We start from the raw sequence: 13,894 nt of genomic DNA, 5'->3' as shown, positions 1-13,894 counted from the left end.
TCACAAAGCAACTACCCAATTTATCACCCAATTTTCGTGTAGACCATCTATGCAGTATACAGGTAGTCCTAGGGTTACAATGTAACCAACGTACGTGACTCCGACTTTGTGATGCCAGAGTCTAGTCCGCCATTCTATCTCCAGTCGTTTTTTTTTTTTTGGTCGAATTTAGTCATGTAAGCAGTACCAAGTTATTGCCATGTCAGGATCCCGTCCTCCCCCAGCAGCGTTGCCCCCGGCCTGCAGTTCCTGATGGTGTCATGTCCCATTTCCTTGTTCTCATGCTGCTGCTGCTGCTTCTGCCTCGGCGTTGACTCCTCTTGCGAGTCCCAATCCGTTTTTTTTAGTTCGGACGGCGGACCCATGTTAAGAGAGGCGACCTGAGCGCCCATGATATCCCCCCTCTCTTGCCTCCCACGCTATTCTCTTTCAGCCGAGCTTTTTGTGAAAGCATACATTTCAAACGTAACTTTGACTTATAAACAGCTATTTTTTTGCTTTAGTTAGATCCCAAACATCTGAATAATGTTTTCCTTTTACAAAATAAGATCAAGAACAAGACAAATAGAGCTTTTGATCACAAAGTAACAATTTATTTACACATAACTAAACTATTGAACTGTTGAACTATTTGCCCATATAACAACGGGGAAGGCTCTCGGCTGCTCCCGTGGCTAATCTGATGAGTCCGGATCAAGATCGGTCTCACTTTTTTCATCATCTTCATCATCTTCATCGTTGGTTTCAACCTCGGGCTAAGGAGTAACGCAACGCGAGCTCCGCAGAACGCGTGTGGAACCTAACGCTGTTGTGGACGTCACCGTCTGTCTCATCAAGATGGATTTTTTTTAATCATTCTTTGATGATGGTTTCGTTTTCTTTTCAAAACACTCCTCCAGTGTCGTTTGCCTTTTTTTTTCCTGATCGTTCTCCACATTTTTCTCAAATTCTCACGCGTCTTCACAAGATCCCTCCAACTTCCGTTTCCTGACCATTTTTCTTCACTTCCTTTCTTGGCCCGAGATGAGTTCATTTTTCTTCACTTCCTTTCTTGGCCCGAGATGAGTTCTTACCAAATGCGCTACTGACCTCCAGTGGCCAGTTTAATTGCTTTAAAAGGGGTTTTGAGCTTTGTTCATTATATTTTATATAGATCAGAACCCTCCCTCTTGTCAAAAAAAAAAAAAAAAAAAAAAAAAAACGCAAAGGAAGTATAAATACGTTTTTGGGACACTGAAGCAATTAAAAATAGAACGTATTCATACATTTTTGGGAGCAAACGAGTTAAAGGGTTAACTCCGACTTGCGCGGAAATTTGGGTTACAACACTAGCCTCGGAACGGAACTCGCTCGTAACCTAAGGACTACACGTATACTTATTTGTTTATTGTATATAATTTTATAATAAAAATTCTATAGTTTTAAACCTATACATCGAGGTATAGGCTAAAGCAGGGTTGTCCAAACCGGTTCTCAAGGGCCGCTGTGGGTCCTGGTTTTTTTCCTACCGATGAAGCGCAGACCATTTAGCAAATGGGATTTCTGCTAATACAAGCAGCACCAGACTACAATCGACTAATTACTAAAGATGTCATGATCGATCGGGTCCGATCACGTCATTTTCAAAGTATCGGAATCGGCAAATAAATATCGGACATGCCTTTTTTTTAATATATATATATATATATATATATATATATATATTTTTTTTTGTAATTTATTTAAATCGTTTTCTAATTGTATTTAACGTTACAGACAAAATGTCTTGCACTCATCCAGAGTAGATTTGGCTTAAAGTAGGGCTATCAAATGTATTGCGTTACCGGTGGTAATTAATTTTTTAAATTAATCACGTTAAATATTTAACGCATGCGCTGCACGACCCACTCATTGTCGCGTACAATCTATAAAGACACCGTTTTACCTATAGATAGCACTAAAAGGCAGCGTATAATGAGTAGAGAGAATTTTGACAGCCTTTGGAGCCATTTTTTATGTGGCTAAAGCCTTACAATACCTCTCTCAGCAATTAAAAGTAACGTGGGAGGCAATGTGGGGAAGAAAGGTAGTAGTTGATAATTTTCTTAACACCCTATGTTCTTTTCCAACGCAGAGAAGATATATCAATTGATGCCCCTATACACAGTCATGGTTGCACTTCCCATCATGCATTTGGGCAGAAGTTAAATGGCTGCAGTATCATTTACTGAAAGCTCAACAAATACACTAGATGGCAATATTTAGTCACAATATACAAAGTCACATTTATCCTTTAAGAATTACAAGTCTTTCTATCCGTGGATCCCTCTCAAAGAAAGAATGTTAATAATGTAAATGCCATCTTGAGGATTTATTGTCATAATAAACAAATACAATACGTATGTACTCTATGTTGAATGTATATATTCGTCTGAGTTTTATTCATTTTTTTCTTAATGCATTGCCAAAATGTATATGATCGGGAAAAATTATCGGGAATGATTGGAATTGAATCGGGAGCAAAAACAAAAGCAATCGGATCGGGAAATATTGGGATCGGCAGATACTCAAACTAAAACGATCGGGATTGGATCGGGAGCAAAAAAACATGATCGGAACAACCCTACTAATTACACATGTAAGACGCCAGATTGGTGCAAAGGTGTAATCCTGTTTTGTTGTAAAGAAATCCAGCACCTACTGACGCCCGATGTGGAATAGTTTGGGGACCCAGGGTCTAAAGAGTAGTGTTTCTTGTGTTTTAGTTCTACCTTTCTTTACAGTGAGCAAGTGCTGTTTTTTCTAAGGCTTGAAATATGAACTGATCGACAAAAACGTATACGTACACTACATTTACGATTGATGAATATTTAACTTGGGGGAAAAAATTGTATTGCATAAAATCCAAAATTGTGACTTGTCAAAATGCTAGCTGTAGAAACATTAGGACACCACCAGCCATAGAGAGCCAACGGATCTCTGAATACAGTGTTCAACTCCAAAACTATGTGCAGTACAACAGTTTGCAATTATTATCTAATAACGTGACAAAAATCTAAAAACTTGAATTAAAATACTTCATACTCACTAGAAAGGCGTATTATTATTTAGACAAACTCCATGACTTTGACGCTTGCTGGACATTTGTGACTGCATGGGACATCGGTAACAATTCTGTCTGAAGGTCTTTAGCAGATTACAAATAAATGACAACTCAAAAGACTGATTGGATAGAAATAAAATTAACCTACATTTGTCTTGAAGGTGCAAAAGATTATTAGAAATAAATTATTTCTATTTCGTTCAAGATTTAAATACAAGTCAGCTAAATGTTTAGGCAAGCAAAGATAGCTGAGAAGAACTTAAAAGCCCATCAATGGTGTATTTCACATTTTAAAAAGTTATTTTTTTATGGTTCTAAGGGACGGTCAGATAATGAAGAGGTACATGGACAGTGTGCAAACAAATGAGACTTTCTTTTAAAGATGGTTACTCATGCAATTTATTTACCCATAGGGCTTGTATTTTATAGCAAGGTAAGCTTGTTTATATAGCACACTTAATCAACAAAGGCAATCTACTGTGCTGTATAGGAATGATAAACATCCAGAACAAAATAAAAAGAAAGCTGGTGATATGTAGACAATTTGAAAAATGTATAAAGTGCAAATCAGGAAAAATAGTCTCATTAACATTGAAAGTTATCAAATAAAGATTCAGCATACCTAATAACTTTCAGTGTCAATAAAATAATGTTGAGAAGTTTGAAATTATTGACTGATGCCCCTCAAAGAAATGGTGGTGAAAAAAAATTGCTTCAATCAGGAAGAACTTTTTAATTTATTTAATTTTTTTTCTACCACTCATATGCTATCTTCATGTGCACTGGGAAAGATGATCCTTACCACTTGCTAATTGGTAATTACGTGCACCTCCTATTCATGTGCTTTTATTACCGTAGCAATAAAAATTAAAAAAAAAAAAAAAAAACATAGCAGACACGCATTCCATTTAGTTTGTTGCATAAAACGTTTTTATTAATATTAATTAATCTATCATCATCACCCCACCAGCCTTTACAAATATGGTGTCGTTGCTTGTTAAAGTAAACTGCTTTCAGCCAACTGTCCTGGGCGCATTATTTGCAATTATGTCTTGGAAGTCTTTTGTTTGAGTTGATCATGATGATGATGTTTAAGCACTCGAGGAGCACGAAAATGTGTGTCCACAAACAATGTGTTGTAATTTTGGGATATGGGCCGAGTCATCTCTGTACTTGTTTACATCTTTGTAAACAAGTACATTTATGTGTGTGCTACTCAGACTGCAAAATAAAGTCTTACACATGTCTTTTTCTTTATGTAAAACAAAAAATTAGGGCAAACACTTGGTCGAAAAATAAAAATGTTATACCTGTATACACATAGGCATCAAAATAATGGGCAAATTGGCGATAAATCTTAAAAACGTAGTTTCTTCCCATTCAACTCTATGTTCTCTGTTAGAAATTTAGGGTATAAAATGCCAAAAGGGCAAACAGTATTACTTATGTCAATACTTAATTAATAATTAATGCTTTTGTCGTGTTCGTTTACCCAGAGAACGAGTATACTAATAATTAAATGCCAATCTGAATAAAGAAGATGAAAGTTGATAATGAAGTTGCAATTTGATCCGAGTATATTGATTCCAGAGATAAGCAATCGACAGTTACAGATATCTGGCTGATAATTCTCTAGTCTGAGCAATTACAGAAAAGCAGAAGTATCAGTAAATCTCTACAGCCAGGCATTTTCCTTATATACTCCATTCGTAAAAGAATTAGCATACTAAGAACATGGGGTGATGTGATGTCGGGATGACGTGAGGAGCAGGTGTCCAGACAAGAAGGCCTCTTCAGCACCTCCGGCCTAGATGCCTAGGTCAGCCTTTGACGCAATCTGTGGCACTCTGTGACCCTAGCGCCCTTCCGCTAAACAATGCTGACTTAGCCTTGTACCGTATATCACTGGGTGAGTCGAACACTTATGGGGAAGTAAAGGAGAAGTTTGAAACTTCACTAGTTTACAGTTTCCCTGCGGAGGCAAAATTTACAGTCTGCGAAGGCAAAGGGCAATTAAGGTACTTTTACTTGTAGATTAAAATATAAGGTAATAAGAATGTATGCGAATAAATGCAGTTATATATGGTGCAATTTTCCTAACTCTAACATCTCTTGCTATTTTGTAGTGTAAATGACTGTCTCATCTCAGAAACTCGGGTATCATAAAAAAATTCCAGTTTTCCAGTTAAAATTACGACTTGAGGGGGCGTTCACTTGCAGGTTTCGACTCGACGAGTGGTATTTTCTATAATGACAACATCACATGAAGCAGCAATATTATTCCGGCCTTTTGTCCTTCTCCACGTCCTGATTATTTCTATTTTGAGGAAGCCTACTGAATTAGTTAGCAATGTGTTTCATTTAACCTTCATCTTATCAAAGAAACGGAATATTTTACTTTATCCCAGTCTATACTACACAGGAAACATTTCATAAAAAAATCTATACTTAAATTTGTTTCCACTATGGTGCTCCGCAGTCATTTTAGTTAGCCAAAGCTTTAGTAAATTGTCTATGCAAATGTGTTAAAATGTCTAGCTGTGTTTGAAACACTTAAAGATTTTCTTGTGCGAGAAATCCGCATGGGTCCCAAGAAGGTTAGTGCAGGTTGTAAAATAAGGAAAAAGGTGCCACTTACCATTAAAATTAAGATGGAAATAATAGAAAAATATGAGCATGGTGTGTGAGTCAGTGAACTGGCTCGACGATATGGCCGGAATATATCTACGATCTCGACGGTCCTCCACCGACCTCCATTCGCCTGTCTTTTTAAAGCTAAAGTGACAATAATTATTATTGTAACATCGGCAAGGAAGTCACTAGCTTCGTCAGGTTTTTAATCATTTATTTGAGAACTTGTGTAGCACAACACAGTAGCCGATGCCAACAACAACATGAAAAGAGAAAGCAAAAACGCTTCCACACCTTTCTCACTCTGTCGTCAGTCACAAAACAGCATGCAAAACACAACCGCATCATTAGAACCCAATTCGTTACATAATTATTATTATATTATTCCCATTTGTATTTATACTTTATTTGTTTTGCTGTGTATATCTGCGGTTTGTAAGCAGTAGTTTTGAACCATTTAGCATAGGTTTTTTGGCTGCGACATGAATTAAGTGAATTATAACGTATTCTTATTTAAAAATACCGTACACCCCTCGCGAAGCCTGCAACAGTTTGCTGAAGACATGTCAACAAAGCACATGGATTACTGGAACCATGTCCAATGGTCTGATGAGACGGGCGGGCTTTCTTCAGAAGAGGCTTCCTACTGGGGTGAGCAATAACAGCCTGACCCCCCACCTCTTCAATCTCTGCAGCAATGCTGACAGCACTCCTGCAACGAGTCACATGACATTTTGGAGGGAAAATGACAAGCAGTACTCAATTTGGACATTTAGGGATGTACGTAGATTCTAAGGGGTGTACTCACTTTTGTTGCCAGCGGTTTAGATATTAATGACTTTGAGTTATTTTGAGGGGAAAATAAATTAACTCTATTATATAAGCTACACACAGACTACTTTTCATTCTGTCAGTGTCATTTTGTTATTGTTGTCCCATGAAAAGATATACTTAAATTTCTGCAGAAATGCGAGGGGTGTACTCACTTTTGCGATACACTGTATATATATATATATATATATATATATATATATATATATATATATATATATATATATTAGGGCTGTCAAAATTATCGCGTTAACGGGCGGTAATTAAATTTTTTAATTAATCACGTTAAAATATTTGACGCAATTAACACACATGCCCCGCTCAGACAGATTTAAATGACAGTACAGTGAACTGCTCACTTGTTAATTGTGTTTTATGGAGTTTTGCCGCCCTCTGCTGGCGCTTGGGTGCGACTGATTTTATAGGCTTCAGCACCTATGAGCATTGTGTAAGTAATTATTGACATCAACAATGGCGGACTACTAGTTTATTTTTTGATTGAAAATTTTACAAATTTTATTAAAACAAAAACATTACGAGGGGTTTTAATATAAAATTTCTATAACTTGTACTAACATTTCTCCTTTAAGAGCTACAAATCTTTCTATCCATGGATCGCTTTAACAGAATGTTAATAATGTTAATGCGATCTTGTTAATTTATTGTTATAATAAACAAATACAGTCCTTGTGTACCCCATGTTGAATATATATATCCATCTTGTGTCTTATCTTTCCATTCCAACAATAATTTACAGAAAAATATGGCATCTTTTATAGATGGTTTAAATTGCGATTAATTGCGATTAATTACGATTAATTAATTTTTAAGCTGTAATTAACTCGATTAAAAATTTTAATCGTTTGACAGGCTTAATATATATATATATATATATATATATATATATATATATATATATATATATATATATATTAGGGCTGTCAAAATTATCGTGTTAACGGCCGTTAATTAATTTTTTAAATTAATCCCGTTAAAAAATTTGACGCAATTAACGCACTTGGCCCAGCTCAGACAGATTTAAATGACAGAGGAGTGAAAGGCCCACTTGTTAATTATGTTTTGCGGAGTTTTGCTGCCCTCTGCTGGCGCTTGGGTGCGACTGATTTTATAGTGTAAGTAATTATTGCCATCAACAATGGCGGGCTAAAAGTTTATTTTTTGATTGAAAATTTTACAAATTTGATTAAAACGAAAACATTAAGAGGGGTTTTAATATAAAATTTCTATAACCTGTACTGTACTTTCTATCCATGGATCGCTGTAAGAGAATGTTAATAATGTTAATGCCATCTTGTTGATGTATTGTTATAATAAACAAATACAGTCCTTAAGTACCGTATGCTGAATATATATATATATCCATCTTGCGTCTTACCTTTCCATTCCAACAATAATTTACAGAAAAATATGGCATATTATATAGATGGTTTGAATTGCGATTAATTGCGATTAATTACGATTAATTAATTTTTAAGCTGTAATTAACTCGATTAAAATTTTTAATCGTTTGACAGCCCCAATGTATGTATATGTATATATATATATATATATACACACACAGTGGGGAGAACAAGTTTTTGATTCACTGCCAGTGTATCAAATACTTGTTCTCCCCACTGTATATATATACTGCCCTGCATCTCTCTCTCTCTCTCTCTCTCTCTCTCTAACTCTCTCTCTCTCTCTCTCTCTCTCTCTCTCTCTCTCCCTCTTTCTCTCTCTCTCTCAATCGATGGATGGATGGATGGATGGATGGATGGATGGATGGATGGATGGATGGATGGATGGATGGATACTAGTAGATGAGAGAGAGAGAGAGAGAGAGAGGGAGAGAGAGAGAGAGAGATGCAGGACATTGATCATTTACCAATTTTGACGCCGTGCAAGTGAGTTTTATAGTGATCAGTGATCCACATTCTTCCATTACTATGCCAAACAGTATAACTTCTGTTTGTACACATTCAAATGAAGACACTTTTGGCTCATTTGTACTGAACTCATTTGCTCCTGTTCACTGTAATACACACATTCTATAATAATTGGAAGGGTTCCAGTTCAAGTGGGCTGGACAAATATTGGCTTCGATCACAGACGATTAGTTAATGGTGTGTCATCTAGTTTGAAAGCGGGATATTTCTGAGTATTATCGACTTTTTTCATTCATTTTTGTGTGTGTTTTTTTTTTAGCGTAGAAAGAAAATACATCACATTTAACACTTTGCGTTCATTCACATTTTTTTCTTTTTGAGTGGAAACAAAGTTTCATCCACTTTTTTGTAAACATAAATATTTACAGACAGTGGTTGTATTCTATGTAATCACGAACACTTTATAAAGGTAATATTCAACTGGTCCAAGTTAAATAAGAGACTGTAGATATTACTCAGGATTGCATTTTTATTAACACTGGAAATATCAATGTGAGAGTAGAGATCAGCCAGTACACATGAGATTATATGACTTTATATGCATACATAGTATCAAAGGTGTACAATATGCACCTTATTCAGCCTTTTCCATTTTGTCAGTCAGTGTGACATTGTTTCAAACCTGTTGGGGACAGGCAGAGAAAGGTCAGTAGCAAATGTATTCACATTAAGGAGTTGTATAACTCGGCGATACGTTAAATTCATTTAAATCCTTTAAACACCTAGTCTAATTAATAGGTTGTATAATGACCACATATTTTTTATTGCATTTATACATTATATTTCTGGATAAAGAGAGCTGCTTCTAAACACACATGATAATATTGTAGGGATGGGCATAGAAATGATTTAATTTAGTAATTGATTCGGAAGAAGTTAGATGTCATTTATATTAAGTTGATTTATCACTTCTTGAAGCATTTTATGTAAAATGGAATATACTTTACTAGTCTGCAGTTTGTGATACAATGTAGAACAATATGGTGTCAACTGAGACCTTCATCCATGCAGACCTCCTCTATTGCAACTCCCCTGGGCAGCATTATTTTGATATATAGAGTGCTGCCTCAAAGACTCAGAACCGGAGTTCAGGAAATTCACCGAGAGCTTCTCCTGCTCCCCCCAAAGAAGATTTAAATCATTTCATTTTCATACCTCTGTGTACATTTTCAATGTGTTCTTTGTTGTTGATGACATTTCATCTTTAATTTAAAGGCTTCTTAAGTCCTCTAATTTTTGCATCTGGTGGGTTTGTCTCTTTGAAATAGTCAGGTGACAATAGTTGCAAGTGGCCAATAAATGATATCTTTATATAATTTGATCAATGACATTTTGTCATGTGCCCATCCATAGTTTCTCACTTGTAATCAAATTAACAGGAACTGTCTCAGAATCGTGAATAGTTCACATCAACCTGCTACCAATGATGATTGTGACAGATGTACAATAAATAAAAATAGCAAGAATTAAGGACTTGGTTGACAGCCATTTACCAGTGAGTGCTAGATTGAAAGTTTGAATTAAAGCCAAGAGTCCCTGTGGTGCGAGAAATGCAAAATAAAAATAACACTGGTTGAACAATGCTGATCAAAGTGGTTCATTTTATCCTAAATTGGCTCACAATTGCAATGAACTACATTCATATATTTCACAGGCACAGCTGATTTGGAATAGAAGACCCAAAACAGAAGTAAAAACTCTTGGTAATAATGATCTTGAAAGTTTTTGGATAACTCGGTGTGTTTTAGCAATGCACTAATATTATTTTCAAATCTCCAAGTTCTGACTTATAATAGAGGATATGTTGTCATAATTCTCAATTATGGTATTCACTATTATTAACTGGATGTATTAGTTATTGATTTACCGTAAATGTAGTTCCAGTTTTGGTTAAGCAAAGGCCAGTGAACTGCAACAGGACTGGCGTAAGTTAAAAAAAACAACAACAACAACAATAGATAGTATATTTGTCTGCTGCTCTTTTGAAGTTATGCTCAAGACTTTAAATAATAAGCACTTTTCTTTATTTTTATTTCTTTTATTAATTGCAGCTACGTTGACAGGCTTTCTGTAAATACATCTCATATACAGTAGATACAAAAATGTTGCATGAAAAAAGAGAATGTATGATTGTACCGGTAACTAAGTTAGAACTTAGAACTTCATTCCCATTTTATTCCCTAGGTAACTATGCTCTTGTTTTAGTCTTTAAAGTTATGCAGGCAATCTGTCCCACTTTTTCAATGTAAAAATAATAATGAAGGAGGAGTCCCAGTCTGTAATTAAAGACACAGAATCAGCTTAGCAAAATCTTTCCATTCACAAGTGCACCATCATTCTTTGATACTCAGCACTTATGGCTGTTTTGTGCTTTGCACCATTCCAAAGCCATTAAGGTACAATGTGCATCTGTCTTGCCCTTTAATTTTTAATTATTGTCTGAAATAATACTCACAGTCACATTTCAAACAATAACGCTGCTTCTTTTTTGAAATGCTGAATTATTCATGGCACTCAATCTTTGCCTAGGGCACTGCTTGTAAACATACATGCATACACGTTCACTGGTCCAAAGGAATTCACTGTTCTTCAAACCTAGTTCAGCTTCCAGTCTTTCACCTTTTTGAGCGAGCATACATCTAACAATGTATGATGTTTTCATATAACCAATGCTGGCGCCATAAAAAAAAAAAAAGCAACAAAAAAATAAAAATTACAAACTCACACAATCAATAGAAACTATCCATCAAGGGAAAAAGAAGCACATAAATTGTATTTTGTTTGTAACCTACCATTTGGTGTTCTGTGCTGCTATTTTTTCTTACAGCTTCAAAAAGGACCAATTATTTTTGTTTGTTTTCCAATAATGATAATAATAATGATAATAATAATCTGGTGCACACATATGCTATGGCAGTAAAGTAACATAATGTACCCCCCCCCCCCACACACACACACACATACACAAAACAAAAACAAATGACTTCTCAATTTGATGTTATCGGCCCAGCAAATCTGCAAGGTCAAGCCTTTTTTCACAGTTGAAACCAACACTTGCTCACACTACTGTAATCCATCTGACTAAGTGTTAGCTATTTGTAAATGTTATACACCGTACCGTGTATCTGTCTGGTGGATACATTTTTTAAAATCCCCTTTGGTGGGGATAAGTAAATATGATAGATAAATAAAAACACAAGACAATAGTTAACCCTGAAAGCCCTCTCAATATATTTGCATCATTTTGCCAAATAACCCTTTGGGGTATGATTTTGCTGGCTGATACTATTCAAGTTTAATTCCAAGATGCAATATCACTGGAGAGACACTAATGAGTCCTGTTGAACATTTTCAAATTTCCTTTTTTATAGTCAAGTTTCCGAGGTACTGTACTTCCGCATTTCTGCTCACGACTTCCGTTTTACACTTTCTCCAACCAAAACAACAGTGGAGCTGGAGTGGCATTACTCATCAAAATCCCTCAAAAAAGACAATTTGAAAAATGCCGCATCATTCTGCCATCATCATGACATGGCAGGACAACATGAAGAAATGGCTAAGAGTCGCCACAACCAGTATAGTTTTGTATTTTATTGATTTAATGGCAGTGGATGGAAATGCAATCAGGGACCTGAAAATATCCGAAGCATCCAGTTGAATGTGTCCTAATACATGAATATGGACATTTTGTGTTCATGAAGGCAGAAGTGGAACAAGACAGTGTCACCACAAAGCAATAAGAGGTACATTTATGTTCAAATTGACTACAATTCTGTGTGTTGTGTCACAGCTGAGATATCATTAGCTTTGCATTAGCTTCAACGATAAAGAAATGGAAAACAAACACTCATCTACTACAAGTCATACACAGGCTTTTTACCTTAAATGCATAAATTCAAGTGTTACATGTTTTTTGTCCGTTTGTTAACAGTTGGAAAATGCTGTTAGGCGAGGGAAGACAACATGATGTGCCTCACAACAAAACATACGTTGATGGACATACAGTATATCGAGACTACATGCATTCTACCTTGATGATGGAAGGCTCGATTTATGCTACACCTGCGTTAATATTTTTCCAATAATTTTATAAATTGTGATTTATTAACCTGTTTCGCACACGCACCAATTGTTTTGAATAAAACAAGAAATGGAATCATGTTCTCCAAAAGCTTTATTGCGATCAATATCTGCAACAAAAAATGACATACTATTTGTGTTTATATGTACAGTGGGGAGAACGAGTATTTGATACACTGCCAACGGGAAAACCCATTGGCAGTGTATCAAATACTTGTTCTCCCCACTGTAAATGTGCGATGAGCTCATAACAATAATCTAACCAGATGAAAATTATATTATTTCCTTGTAACAACATTATCCGTGTCAGCACTTCTGCATTCGGCAACTGTTTTGGTCACTCATGTAGCCGGCGTATCAATCTACACCCAATCTTAACACTGGCTGCAGAGATTGGTAACATTTTGTCCACGAACGATCAACGAAGTGATAAGAACAAACATGCAATCTCTTAGGTGGATACTTTAGGGTTAAAACAGCGAGCCAAATCCGTAATCTGCTGCTGGTTTAAATTTAAGTCGTATGGCGAAGTAGAGCCACACTGGCGCTTTGAAACTTGACGCTTTTCAAAACAATACACTTTCAAGCATATATTTAGGCGCATCCAGGAGTTTACACAACCACGCACAGCACAGTAAATCCCAGAGTCTTATCTACGTCATACTGAATCCATTTTTGGAGATTCCGTTGGTTCCTCTGGTATGATTTGGCAGTTTAAAACCTGGTCTACTTCAACCGCAATTCATGGTGTTCAGTCTAAATCGGAAGTCAATAGCAGAAAATTTCAAAGATGCTGCTGCCCAAATTTCGCTCAAGAAACTTGCCTATATCTGGGACTCCAATCCAAATATATAGCGTACACACTAGGCCTGAACGATATATCGTTTAAACATCGCCATCGCGATGTGCGCATGTGCAATAGTCCCATCGCAAGGACGTGCGATAGTTTTTTAATTTCATTTTTTTTAATCCACAAACGTTTGTTTTGAGGAAGGAGAGGGGAAAAAAAGCGCACAGCTTCTCTTTCCCTCCAGCAAGTCATCGGCTCCTCCCCCTCCCCCTGCAACAGCGGAGTGGAGGGAGGAGGGGCCGAACAGCAGAGCGGAGGGAAGAGGGCCCGTTCTCAAAGTGAAAGCAAGCAATCAACACGTTGGAGGAGCAAGGAAGACTTTATCCAAAAGTATTTTGGCAAGAACAAGACTATAAGCGACAAAAAACAGCCCTGTCGACAGTGCCTCGCCATGGTTGCCTCAACAAGAAGTAATCTGTCAAACATGTGGGACCATTTAAAACGCAGGTATCTATGCATTCCTGCTACGAG

At 36.3% G+C, this 13,894-nt stretch overlaps 1 protein-coding gene across 4 annotated transcripts in view; it reads left to right on the top strand.

Annotated features, from left to right (window-relative positions):
• LOC130915132 (CUB and sushi domain-containing protein 3-like) overlaps nt 1–13,894 on the top strand; it is a 386,272-nt gene that overhangs the window by 174,099 nt on the left and 198,279 nt on the right. The gene's annotated exons all lie outside the window — the stretch shown is intronic.

Source organism: Corythoichthys intestinalis, chromosome 4, assembly GCF_030265065.1.
Source record: "Corythoichthys intestinalis isolate RoL2023-P3 chromosome 4, ASM3026506v1, whole genome shotgun sequence".
NCBI lineage: Eukaryota > Metazoa > Chordata > Actinopteri > Syngnathiformes > Syngnathidae > Corythoichthys > Corythoichthys intestinalis.
The sequence above is the reverse complement of the archived record's forward strand: the minus strand, read 5'-3'. Positions and strand labels throughout refer to the sequence as shown.